Source organism: Astatotilapia calliptera, chromosome 17 (genome assembly GCF_900246225.1).
Source record: "Astatotilapia calliptera chromosome 17, fAstCal1.2, whole genome shotgun sequence".
NCBI lineage: Eukaryota > Metazoa > Chordata > Actinopteri > Cichliformes > Cichlidae > Astatotilapia > Astatotilapia calliptera.
Genome location: NC_039318.1, coordinates 32,421,980 through 32,436,291, shown reverse-complemented (window position 1 = coordinate 32,436,291; position 14,312 = coordinate 32,421,980).

The following is a 14,312-nucleotide window of genomic DNA, read 5'->3' as shown; positions in this document are numbered from 1 at the left end:
TCTCTTTTCCAAAGATGAGTGATTCCTCAATCAGATACAGGGCTCGCAATATCGCTAGCCCAACGTCCCGGGGCTAGCGATTTTTTCAGTCGGGGTACCAAAATCTATCTCTGCCCTGCCCGTCGGGCTTTTGTAGGAAGGAAAAATATATGTCAATGCTTTTGCATTCTTTCGGAAATGTAGCTGGGTTATTATGTCATTGGCATCGGTGAGCCACTGTCAATATGTGACATATTGAAATCGCGTTTGAATTTGCGCTTGTTTTTTTGCTTTCACTTTGCAATCGCGCGAACTGTGTATAGAGAGCGACAGCACTGATCTGTGAGTGATGATAATTTGCGCACCAATTTCTCTGACATCGTCTTATTAATCGTTAGCTTACTATGCAAACATGACAAGTGAAATCTCCCGCAGCTTAAACATGTGAGAGGTTGATCGCGCAGAGAATCGCTGAGCTAATGTGAGTGCGTGTGTAAAAGCAGCAGGATATATATTTTAGTTCTGCTGAGCCAAATAAGACAGGTCAGGGTGAAGAAGTGACAGCCAAAGAAAAGCTTACCACAAAACGGAAAAGTTATGACAAATCAGACTATAAGGCAAAAAGAAAGTGCAGCTTTATGGTTTCATGGACAAAATAATTTCTGTGGCTGCAATATGACGAGCTAAATAACCAGGGCTGCACATAAGTGGTCCGCAGGTGCGCATTCGCTGTCAAAATAAAAAACACGCACAAGGGTTAGGGTTAAATTTAAAAACTGTACATTTGAGTTAAAATATATATTTATAATTTTAATAAATGACAAATTAAAAAGGCATGAACATTTTATTTTGTATCGAAAAAATATCGAACCGTGACACCAAAGTATCGAACCGAACCGAACCGTGAATTTTGTGTATAAATAAATAAATAGTGGCTCAGTGGGGGAAATACATGCACTGGCATTCAGTACATCTGTTCAACTGCTGATTTGCGCAGTATCAAATGAGCCAATTGTGTCATAGCAAGTCCATGCATTTAGACGTGTTGACATGGTTGAGATGACCTGTTGAAGTTCAAAAGGTGAGCATCAGAATAGAGAAGAATGATGATTTGAGTGGCTTTGACCGTGGCATGGTTGTTGGTGCTAAATGCGTTGGTCTGTTTCAGAAACTGCTCATCTCCTGGAATTGGCACCACCCATGCTTAGAATACACTGAAAACAGAATTAAAAAGAGAGAGAATACCACACTTCCATGTGCTATGTGTACAAGTCAGTAATAATTTTGCTGTATGTCTACATGCTGCAAAAAAGAAATTCAAATGTTTGCCGAGTCCACCTTGATCCACTTTATATGGTGATAACACAGTAATGCTGTGATCACAGCTATGCTTCTGCTGCCTCTATTATTTATAGATAAAACAATTACACAGATGGTAACTTTTATCTGTTGTTTGAAAGTCTTGGTGCCATCAGGCTTAATTTATAACAGCACCATGTGGGATAATGCATATCTAATACAGCATCATAGTGCGTAGAGCATAGGAAGATGAGGGAGAATCTACAGGGAGAAACATGATGAGCAAAACCCAAATCAAAGCTATAGGCAGTCAGAAGGAAACATATCCTGAAGGTATATATATATTTTCTTCCATATAACTTTATTTAATGCTTTCCCAAGATGATATGTTTGGGAATAGAAGCCTTCAGCTTCTGTTATTCCATTATGACCATTAAAAAGTAATGGCATGGAAATTTAACAGTTTTTTGAGCGCTTTCTTTTCATGTGGATTTTAGAAAACAAGCGGCACAGACAAGCAGGAAGAAATGCGCATAAACATGTCCGGCAAGTCTCAAAATTGATTATGAGTTCTCATTACTTCAAAAGCTCCAATGCAGATCTGCTGGGTTGGCCCTGTGGGCAAAACACACACACAGAAATGCAAGCTTAGACACATGCCATGGGCCAGGTCGTATTTTATGGCATTAATGAATAGTCACGACCACTACTGACAATCCCCTCAGTGCAGGAAGAGAATAATAAGTTCTGCATAATAACTGTCCCTCATCAACGTTCACTCATCACAGCGCTGTATAGCACACTCGCTCCTTTTGCACGAGGTGGTTAGTAAAGCAGAGCAAGCCGAGCGCAACGAGGCTCCCATGGGAGCTCGCTACATGGTAGAGCCATTATGAGGAAATAGGCTCGCACATTTCAGGGGCCAAAAGGGGGCATGGTTAAGTAAAGAACTGCCACTATTCACTTTCAAAGTAGAGGTGCATTCATGAAGAGCCACAAAGCCTTAAACAATGTCTAGGAGCAAAAAAAAACCCACACACACACACACTCATACGGTGAACCCACTGCTATCATACTCTGCACAAATGTGGAAATTTACATGCACATCCACACGCGAACAGGACAAAATAAGACCGAAGTGCAAGTCTGTTTTTTACGGCTACCTTTATTCAAGGGCACATTTAAATTACCGTTAGGTATTCTACTACCGCCACACATTTCCCTGCTGTTTAAGGAATGAATGCATCTATTTGGTAACGGCATTTTCATCATTTGATGCTGTTGCAGGTTTTGAAAGTGCTCCTGTGAGAATATTATAATGGCATCAGTGCCGCATTCTTGCTCACAAACTGCATCACTCTCAAGGCCTGTTGCCAACATGTAAGGTTTGTTGTATTTCAAAATGAGGATCAAGACTGAATAATTTATACAAATGCCTCAACAGCTCTTTACAACAAGCTCATATACAACCCGCTGCAACACAGTCTCTCTATCTGGCTTTACTGTTCCACTCACTGGCTGCAATATGTGACACAAAATGAACCAAATTAATGCTCCTTTACAGTTCACTATGTTATATTGGAACCGCATATATCACGCATTTATTCTGACACGATGATCTGCAATAATAAAGTCATGATCTACTGTGAGTAATGAGGCGGTCTGAGGGTAGCCACAGTTCGCTGAGTTCATTACTAAATAACCTGATGATATGCAAGCTACATTATAGTTGAAAACATGCAGCGTATTTAATGTGATTTTGTGTTGTGAATATTGCAGATTAGAGTTGCCCTGCTCCATATCTGAGCCATTGTAGACCTTTTAATTGGTCCACTATATAAATAATTTGCAGCCTGGTATGGTAGACCAGCAATGCCATAATCACAAATAAGTAAAGAGATAATCTAAATATATATGAAAGATTCCAGCATTATAACACTCAGTGAAGAATATTGTATGAAAAAGAAATGCATGCATTTACTTTACTATTTCATGTTCCATTTGATTTGTGAATTTTTAAAAGCCTATGCATTGATTTTTGTATTATGTTCTGTCACGGCCCTGGAGCTATGACACAACATTTTCTAGTTTTGAATTTTCATTTTTGTTATTTAATGTTTGGCTCTTAGTTTCTGGTGTTCAGAAGTTCTCTGACATTATAGGGTTTTTTTATATTTTTTCTTGTTGGTTTCTTTTATTTTCTCAGACCATGTGTAAAGTTTAAAGTGGTTAGAGTTATTTGGGTTCGATTCACGGTCACAGGTTATTTCCATTCTATTTCTTGTTTTATTTTATTTTACATTTCCTGTGTTCTCCGTTTTGAGTCTGCACTTCTGTGTCCAGCGTTCAGTTACTTTGCGTTTTATTTTGTTAACCCATAACACTGTATTTAGTGTTTAAGTTTACTTCTGCCATATCTCGTTATCAGATTCAGTTCAGCTGTATGTTTCTCCCCAGGTGTCTCCACTCTGCCCTAATCACCTCTGGTGTATTTAAACCCTCAGTTTGCGTCTGTTCTTGTGTCCTCTATCATGCGGTGTGCTTCCTTACAGTCATGTCTTAATTTGTTTTTAATGTGACATTTGGCGCATTCAGTAGTGATGGCCAAATGAAGCTTTCCGAAGCACTGAAGCTTGTATTGAAAAACGGTTCATTACTCGAAGCTTTTCAACACAGTCCTCTCCGGTGACATCTGGTGGTGAAAATTTTGAAGAGCAGCTTTAATCTGCAAAATAAAACGGACTGCTCAATTATCACTGCTCACTCAAGAGTGGAGTTCTCTCTGATATTGGGCCACCGTTCCGTTGCTTTGAACATGTAATTGGTTTTGTTTTCTCGATTGGGGGGCTGAAAAAAATGTAATGCGTATTTGCGTAATACATTTTGATCAATAAACTTTCCCTATTTAAACATGCACTATGGTGTGGCCTTTCTTTGCTCATAACTCCTTGATGTTGGTAAATACAATAAGTGAGCAATATATATAATATACATATGAGAATGCACAGCACATTATGGAGTATGCCCCTGCTGTGAAGTCCTGCCTCCATCTACTTGTCGTTTAATCACTGGACAGCTGGACAGGTTCATACAAAATATTAGATGAGGCCAATTGTCCTATACATATTTTTGACCTAGGGGTGGGATTGATTGTGAACTGGAAAGGGAAAATGCTTAGGGAGCTGAGTACGGCTGCATCGTCACTGATTTGTAGAATCATTTTTGATTCGATACAGGATCCGATTCAATTTGATTGGAATCTGGAAAGTTTTGTCTCAGTCAGAAATATTACAATTCTGATCATTTAACAGTATATATCTATAATTTCGTATCTATTAAAAGAAAGCTGACACATGTGAGACTTAATTAGAGATGTAAACAGAGAGTTATGAAACCTGCAGCTGCAGAAGCCAGCGGAAAAAAAAAGAGGCAAACACAGCGCGGACCCGACGACGCACCAAAATCTGACTCTGACGCGTCGGGTCCGCGCTCTGTGTTCACGTTTGTATGCAGAATCCGTAAACCTGCTCCCAGTTACTGTTTTAGCTGTATGGTGTTTGACGACATGTTGTGAGGTTTAACCTGAGATGCTGGCGTTTCAGGCATAATAACGTTAATTTACAAATCGACACGGGATTTTAATGAATCAATATCACTTTATTCAATTTAGCATGGATTGTAATCAGAAAGGCGATAATCAAAACCCACCCCTAATCAAGACCTTGCAAAGTAAAAACATGCTCTATGTCAGGTAGCCCTTTTGTTATTTACATTTAAAAAGGGGATTAGTGTTACTGTGCGCTGGCTGAGTCTGTTTCTTTTCTTAGAAATAGTTTCTCCTGCCCTGGAGAAAATCCACTTGCATGGAACAGAAGAGGCTGTGGAGTGCAGGAACTACACTGCAAGCTGGTAGATATGCAGGTATTCCTGGGTCCTGCAGACTATCACCTAAAAACAATAAACAAAATGATTTTCTAAACTGTGTAGCAATGTAATGTACGTATAGTGTCAAATACATTTTTGTAGTCTTCATTAGCTTTAATTCACATGGAAGTGTTCCTGAAGTCATATGCTGTAATGATATTTACATTATGAAAACATGATTTTGGACATTTCAAGTTTTTCACTTCGGCAGATAAAATGAATTGAGCAAAATCAACTCAAAATATTCCCACACGCCAGAACGTCCTCTCTTCCTCGCTGGCTCCATATCTGTCAGTGGAATGATCACCTCTTCGCTCTCTGTCACCATCAACACACTCCACGAATCCCGTGGATGATTCACTTCCTTATATCCGTTTGAATCAGGTACCGAAGCAGTTACGTGCGTAATGAAGCTTCGGACGTCACTGGTCACGTGACTTTTGCCAAACGAAGCAAGCCTCGACACAGTGCTTCTGAACCAGTGTGTTGTTTTTTTTCGACACACGCTCCGGAGCGTCAGCTTCAAGCGGGCCATCACTAGCATTCAGTGAGTTTTAAAAATATTTATTGAGTTGTCTGTTTTCTTTAAAAATCGTTTTCAATTACGACAGTAGATGTCCCCCATATTTTGAATCCTTTACAAAAAATTTTAATGAACAGCAAACTGTTGATTCCACAAACACCAGAATTAATAGAATTTCGAGCAGTCACATTTTATGTAACACAAAAGTTTGTTGTAGTAGCAGCATAAACACCTGTACAGTGATAAGCCTTATCCCCCCCCCCCCCCTCCAAACCTCTTACATTTACATCCACATTTATCAAGCACAGTCTATATACATAACAGTGAGAGTGACATCTCACTGTCACACTCGACAAAATCTAGTACTGATCCGGCTGTAACCTATAGTGGTTTGGGGTGTACATTCGTGCACATGGCATTGTGTGACCTAGACACAGGCTTAGGCCATATTAATGCACGCTAGTATAGAAACAAGTTTTAAAGGACTAAATGCTCCCATCTACATAGTTTCTCATTTTCAGAGAAGGGCTTGTTTATTCTAACATTATCTCGCTGGAATAACCAGGCCACAAACCTCAGTCTGCATCTATTCCAACAACATAATTCTGCAGTAAAAACGTCTGTGTTAATTTGGCTTCCCTGCAGTCCGCAGTTGCCACCTATAAGCAATATTTGATCCTTTATGAAATCAAAAGCTCAATAAATGAAGCCCTGAACTATTGAGCAGCACAAATCCTATATGATTTAATTTATCAACTGTCCTCATTTGTCATGCAGTACTATTAAAAGAAGAGGTGATGGAAAATGGTGATAAGCATTATTGGTTCAGTTTTATTTTTAATGTTTCAGGCATTGCGTTCAAAGTAAATGGGACACTCTCGTGAGGTTTCCTTAGTTTTACTTGGAAAAATTACTACTGTATGCTGCAGAGTAGCCGAATGGAGATCATAGCAAGAAAAAGAGTTTTTATTAGTGTAATCCCAGTAGCTCGGATCATATTGATTTATAAGACAGAATTTTGCTCAGTTTCTCATGAGATTCAGGGTGTATAACAATAAATCCTCTGAGGTGCATATATGTATATAATGCTGCTTAAAATTTCAGTAGCTGGAATGTTTCGTTGAGGGCGTGAATGCATGTCTGCACACTTCCACACTTGCCCCACAGTACTCAGAAACACCATCATTTTAACTGACCGCAAATGGAGTTTTGGGGGGTTTTTTTCTTTTCAACTTGTATGATGGATTGTTTCCTTTATCCTCGAGTGGTTTTGGACCTTTATTTTTGGATCTGCTCTACAAAAGGGAATAGCCACCAGGGACAAAACTGCCTTCTCTAATCCACCAAGTTCTAAATCTCCAGTATGATTCCAGTCTTGAAGAACAATACACCCTGGAGCTTAGGGAAAACCAAGAGAGATATAGTAGGATGGGGATACGAGAAATGGGAATAGAGAACTACTGAAGGGAGTTGAGAAAGTGAACTAAATCCTCTGTGAGTGCAGAATACACTGTTAACAGATGGGATATTAGGGTTCAGTGGATGGGGCCTGCCCAGAAGAAGTATTTGACTATTGCAGTACTTGTATAAAACCCTTTTTATATTCTTGATGATCAGTTGCATCAGTCCTTTTTCTTCCAGCATATCTGGAGGCTATAAGGTCCCTATCAATAAGGATCACAGCCTGGCATTTCGGGGTTTGAAAATATTGTTTAATTCACCAAAGTTAAGTATTCTTCAAAAAGAAGACTAAATTGCACCCTTGTGCAAGGAAACCATAAAGGGAGACACAAAAGCTGGAGAACAACAACAAAAAAGAAAGTAAAAGAGACTGAGCTTGAAGAAATAATTGGATAAATAGGGAAAAATGTGAGAGATGAGTATTTAGAGAACACATGGAGTTGGCATTAGGCTCCTCTGGAAAAGTACAGGAATCCCTTTAAACCCACCATCCTGCCTGGATCAGGGAAGAACTGTTAAACTCCCCTTGGGTTCATTGAGCAAGAAGGAAAGATAAAAATAGGCTTCCTTTCTTCTGACATGGAAAAATGTCCTGGGTTCAGATGAACCTTCACTGAAAAGTCCTCCCTCTGGGCAAGATTGCTAGTGGGGAATCTTGCTGGCTAAAGAATATGTCCTTGATTTCTTATTTATTAATTTTTTTGTATCTATTCTTATCTCTGTCTCTGCCTCATTTGGAGAAATATAACCATTACATAGTATCATTTCATTGTTACTAGCTGACTTAAACTAGTTATATTAAGCACAATATCATACATATAAATCTGATTTAGTTTATATTTTCCTGCTAAACCATAATTGAGGGTACACGATTCGGATCTCATTTTACCACAGTGTAAAAATATGTGAAAAGTAGTATCTCACAGAGGATTAGCTCCAAAATCTGACATCCATCCTTCTCATCATCCTTGTTTCCAGCCTCATGAAGCAGCTGTTCTAGCTAAAAGTTCTGACAGGCCCACTGTATGCTAAATGGTCAGCATCAAAGAGACAAAATTAACAGTCCTCTGAACATAATGGAGCATTTAGCAACTAAAGAGCCAGGGGCTATATTCACAAAGTGAGAATACATGGAGCTCTGAATTCAGTCTAAGAATTTGTAACAGGCTTCTGTCTAAGGAGTGGTGTAGGAAAAATTCTCAGAGCAACTATGAACAAAGAATGGAAACTTTAACCTTAATAAGGAGGTAAGGTTAAACCTATTGCTGGTTGTTGCTTAATCGAGAAATGCACGGTGATAATGGGAATATGATGATAACGGGAACCATAATAATTAATCTTGTCTCGCAAAGTCTATTCACATGCTGTTATTTTTACATAGTTGTCATATTTCTGTTGGCTTTTATGTTTCTATGCTGGTGATTTTAGTACTTAGTTTGATACTGATAGCAGGCAAATGGCTCAGTTCAGTCTCGAAACTGCCTTACAATGCAAGTCAGTGAAAACGCTAATTGTTTGTGTGATCACTTTGCAAAAGCGAGGTTGTGACAGACCGTGTCATCTGCTCCACTCTTGCATTTGGAAAATATCTTCGCGCTGTGATCACTTTAATTTCTGGCATTATTCTTTTTGGTGGGAGAAGTGAGAGCGTCTCCACTGAGAGCGACCACCAACAATATTGCTTTGTGATCTAATCTGAAGCATTTCATTAACTTACTGTAGTGTCATTCAGCCTTTGGAGAATATTTCTATTACGTCTTTGTCTTTGCTAGTGGGCTTAAAGATCTTCCCATCCATTTTCTTCCACTTATCCAGTTGCTCCTGTCATAGGATACACCCTGAACACGCCTAGTGACAGTTCAGGACCACCAGTAAATCATGCTAAAAACAGCCGGAGTACATGGGGAAATCTCAGGGTAAGAACATGCAGATCTCACACCTCAGAAAACCTTATCCTTAAAGTTATCCTCCCTATTCCAAACAGTTTTGGGGAATTCTCCTAAGATCCACAGTGCTTTGTGAATATCTTTTATTTTACAAGTATTTCGTCAGTCATATTTCTAGGAATTTTCTTAGAATTTCATCACTAGGAACAACTCTTTATACCAAGAAGCTTTATGAATTTAGCACTAGCTATTATTCTTAGAGGCAGAGCATCCGGCAGAGTTTAAAAGAATGAATGGATACTGGACATTGCCTGTTTTATTAATATTAGTTGTAGTAAGCACGTTTAGCAGAATGTTCACAAGTCAACTTTAAACCTAAAGACAGGTCAGAGTTACGTCCATCACCCTTTCTATCTTTGTGTAAACATAATCTATTCCTGGATTGAGTTATATTCAAAGCTTCAACAAGTTTTGCACTCAACAGAAAACAACCAAATTTAACAAAAAAACAACTGCTTTAAAGTTGTTGTGGTGGGGTTTTTTTTTTGTTTTTTTTTTGTCTGTTTTTTTTTTTTAATGGGGTACTTTTAGTATAAATTGTTATAGATATGCTACATATCTGCTAGATTTATATTCAAATGTTGTTTATGTAAATTTGTTTTCTGACAATTTTTAAAATCAGTTTGAAGTGACTTCTCTACTGTGATTCTACTGTAAGAATGGGTTTGGGTAGAAATGAAGGCTACAATGCTACAAGCCTGAGTGCTCATCACTGCTTCAGTGAGCTGCTAAACATCAGGCTCTGGCTGCTGGGCTGAGGTTGAGGTTTGCATGCACTTCCTGTGAATCCTTTGTTACAAAGAGTCTACATTTTGTCAGTTGTTTCTGGCGCTGGTGAGGTTTGCACTTTACTATTGCGCTCTTGCCCTTTTAATCCAATAAAAATAAAATGAATATTCACATTACCACTCCTCAAAAGTTGTAGACCCCTCCTTTCGACCATTTCCCTCCTCCCTGAACACCAACCAAAATCAGCTGATTTTAGTGCACAGAAAGAAGACAGGTTAGATGGGTTTTGTTTTTTTGTTGTTGTTGTTTTTTAATTTCTATTCTCTGATCGTGCAGATAACTGGAGTACTTTTATAATGCAAGTAGCAACATAATTGTACATGTAAATATGATTTAAAAACTTGTTATTGTATTACTGACATGCATCACGTACTGTAACACGGTAAGTAACCCTTTACAGTAAGAAGAAAACGCTACGTCCAGATGAACAGAATTGGGTTTTTGGGATTTACACTAAGAATTATTTACTGCAGGCCAACCACCCAGTGTTGGCATAACCAACTCAGTTTATAACGAGCTTTTTCTCACTGAGACATCATTTTCAAGTACTCGATCAAGTTTCGATCGGTGAGACTACACACCACTTTCCATCTTAAATGAACTTATGCCTAGAGAGAGAAGCTGTGTTAGAAAATGGGTTATGTATGTTTTTATTGTTGTTTATTTTGTATTTCTTGTGTTACAGTTTTTACATGCATTTTTCGATGTACCAACAGTTTCTTATGACATCCAATAATTTATTATTGTTGCCTACTGATGTTTGCTAGCAGCGTGTTAGTGTTATTCACTAAAGAACTGTTTCAATTTTGAACATAGGGTGGCCTCAGGTTTTACACAATATTGCTACTTGGGTTATTTTCCTGTGTTTTGTTGCATTTTATTGTTTTAGACTGCGTAAGCAAGGGAATTAAATAAAATCAAAATTTTATGGTTTGTTCTTTTCATGAAGTAATACTCTGCTGCTTGACTAAGTCACATTAGTTCCAGAGATTGTAAAGACTTTGCAGATATAAAATGCTATTGTAACAATACAGAAAAATATACAGCACAGACTGAGAGTACAAGGGAGACATAAGGAGTCTGAAAATGTTCGCTAACTAATCAGTCTCTTCATAAAAAGTCTCTTAAGCATCAAATTTATGAATAAATATTTGTCATGACATACCACCATTTTTTTTTTCATTTAACACAACCAACAATCACCTTACATATGATTCATCATCATTTCATTTTTAAGATTTTTATTTAGGACTTCTGCTAAATACCCCAGGCTCTTTTCAACTCTGCTCAGCTGCAAATATTTAAACAGTTGCACACATCGCACCTCAAGGCTGCTTAGAGAAACCAGAGTCATCTCCTGTCTTCTGCAACTAAGCAGCTTTTCTGTAGCAGTCAGGGATTAAGCACCTTGCTTAAGGCCATTTCGACATATGATTTCTTTGGTTATTACTCAGTGAGCAGGGAGCGCATTAGTCATTTACTTTACTGACTGGTCTGAGAATTTGAACTGGCAACCTTCCAGTCTCCTGCTAATTCCTCTAGGCTGTTGCCACTGAACAGCACACACACTGGACAAGAGAGCTGTAGTGTAGGGTGTGAAAACTCAATTTAAGCCACGCTTTGGGTAACAGATGTTGGACCAGCACTGTCGGTCTGTCAGTTGATCAGTGAGACTGTCCCAACACTTAAGTCACTATTTGACTAACCTGACATGAGGCAGAATTGTCAGGTCGTTACAATTCATTTCCATCTCCAACCTGAAATTGCTTCCACTGTAACTCGGATTTGATTGTCCTCTAACCAGTGTGCCTTAATGTGTCATTTTAGATGTCTTTACATTTGTTTGTGTGTGTGTGTGTGTGTGTGTGTGTGTGTGTGTGTGTGTGTGTGTGTGTGTGTGTGTGTGTGTGTGTAAAGCTGATGTTCCTCCATTTGCAGTTCAGTAGCCATCCCTCGGGAGTGCTAAAAACAAGCCAGCGCCGGCCGTTTTAAAAAAATATCACACTAGTAATACACATTTTGATGTGGTCTGCCGAGATGATTTTCTAATTGTTAGTGCCCCTAATGTGCTCAGTGGATTTTTAAACGTGAAACTGCTGTTTCATGTTTAGCCAGATGAATTCATCAACTAATTGGAGCCAAAACAACAGGAGTCATTCGACTGTTGGACTGAACGGAGTCTCAGGTGGACTAAAATACATGGACTTTGGTAATTCCCTGATCCTTCCTCTGGTGGCTCTTTGGTGTTGATTTAGACTACAGTGAAATATTTTGACAGCACTCAAACAGACTGTAATGACATTTGATACAAGGTGCTCAAAGGATGAGTCTGATTCAGCCTTGGCGCCTCTTTGAAAATCACGATACATTTACATGGTGCTATTAGTAGGAGTTTGGGTACATTTTTGAACCTGTCCATTTCATGGAGCCATGACAGTGCTAGTTTTTAGCAGAAATCTATTAAACTATCGTTGATCGGAACCACTGTACTAACAGAAAAGAGGTATGAAACTTTAATTACAGGTTGCTATCATCATGTCAAAATATAAAATTCTCCTTTAATTTATCTTACTGTTTATTTTATTTAAACCTCAGTTACATAGGCCAAGATACCGGTTGCCAAACCCCTGCCAACCTCCAGTCACTAGGGAAAAATGATTGGTGAGAGATTGCTGCAGGGATTCCTAGCAGTCACTTGAAAATCGGTTGCAAAGACAGGTGCTGAACTGCAAGATCAGCAGTTCATTAAGGATATCTTGCTGAACTGTCATACCTCTGATCACTCCATCACCTATAATCATGCAAGCATGAAAGATGGCGACATGTCTGCAAACACTCACCACTGACTCACTGAGCTGTAGTGAAACTTGAAAAAAACCTTACACTCGTTTGCGACCAGTTTTACGCTAGAGACTAACAGCAACCTCCAGCAACCAGTCATAACCGTTTGGGAAGCTTAACATCACTTAAGTCAATCAGATGGTAAGATAAATTAAAATATTAGAAATTGAAATTTTGTTTCCACGCATGTAAAACTTTAACCCAGCACGTAACCATACCCCTGTTCAACCAGTACAGTTTAAAGTTTTAAAAGTCCACAAAACTGCAAGGTCCAAAGTTAGAACCACTGACAGCAGTGGCTGTGGGAGGTTCTATTATGCTGTGTTATCTGATAGTAATACTACACAAATGTACCAAAGAGTGGCTTGATCCTTAAGCAGGCATCAAGGCCGAACTGGCTCTGCAACTTTTCATTTGAAGAAAGCCACTGGCAACCGTTCAGGGAGCACACATTTTTCCTCGCTATCGGCGGTTGCCAGATGGTCACCGACAGGTGTCTAGGTCTGTGTGACTATTAGGCCTCAACAAAAGCTGCAGCCTCACACAGCCACAACCTTAGCTGTAGCTTCTTGTTTAGACATATTGCGAGAGAATAATTCTGCTGGGATTATTTGATGTCTAAGCACAAAAAAAAGGGAAAGGCTGAATGGCCCATTTATGACACTCATTTTTAATGAACGAAGAAAAGCATGTTTCACACATTAAAATGCATTTTTTTTTTCCTGTTCGCCTCTTATGTGCAGTAAATCCAACCTTTCTCTTAAAGTATATATTCCAGTAAAACCACACAAACAAAGACTCTCAGACATCATCGCACACTGAGAGGAGCGCACAAATATGCAAACAAACACAGGCGAAAACCAACTTGAGGTGGCATGCATGCACCGCACCACAGGAAACGCAAGCACCGTACGCAGGGGACAGTGTCATTCAAAATGGCACAAAGGAAACACAAATTCAAAGCGAACAAAGCTGCACCTCTGAAGATTCAAGCTACTCCACAGACATCACCGCACCCATGATTCTTGCCGACGCACACCCACGAGCACACAAGAAAATAACCAGTGGAAGGCAGCTGACAATTTGGTTTGTAGCAGCATGGGAATGAGTAATGCATGTTGAAGGCTGTCTTTGGAAGCCCTTGGAAGGATGGATATGTGGCATCTGGAGGCCCGGTGATCCGTCTTCCACTGCTGAAATTTATAAATACCTGAAACGTGACAAGGAGGGACAGCTACTGGATGTAGACTGTGGCTATGTATGACAGAACACGCATCTGAGCTCAGCAAAGAATGAATACACCTGTGCTCACACACGCACAAAAGCCCCCCAAAAAACAGCAAAAGAAGTTTAAAAAGCACACAAAAGCACCTGTGCTCAAAGCCAGAGAGAGACAGACACTGTGCTCGGGGGCTATTTTTATTTTAAGACCACATGCTTTGAGCCAATTTTTCAGAGGAGATAAGGTTCAGTCATTGCAAACTGACTGATCAATCTTCATAACTGCCCTTGGTACAAAAACAAATTCCCCCCCCTCCCTCCTTTCCTCT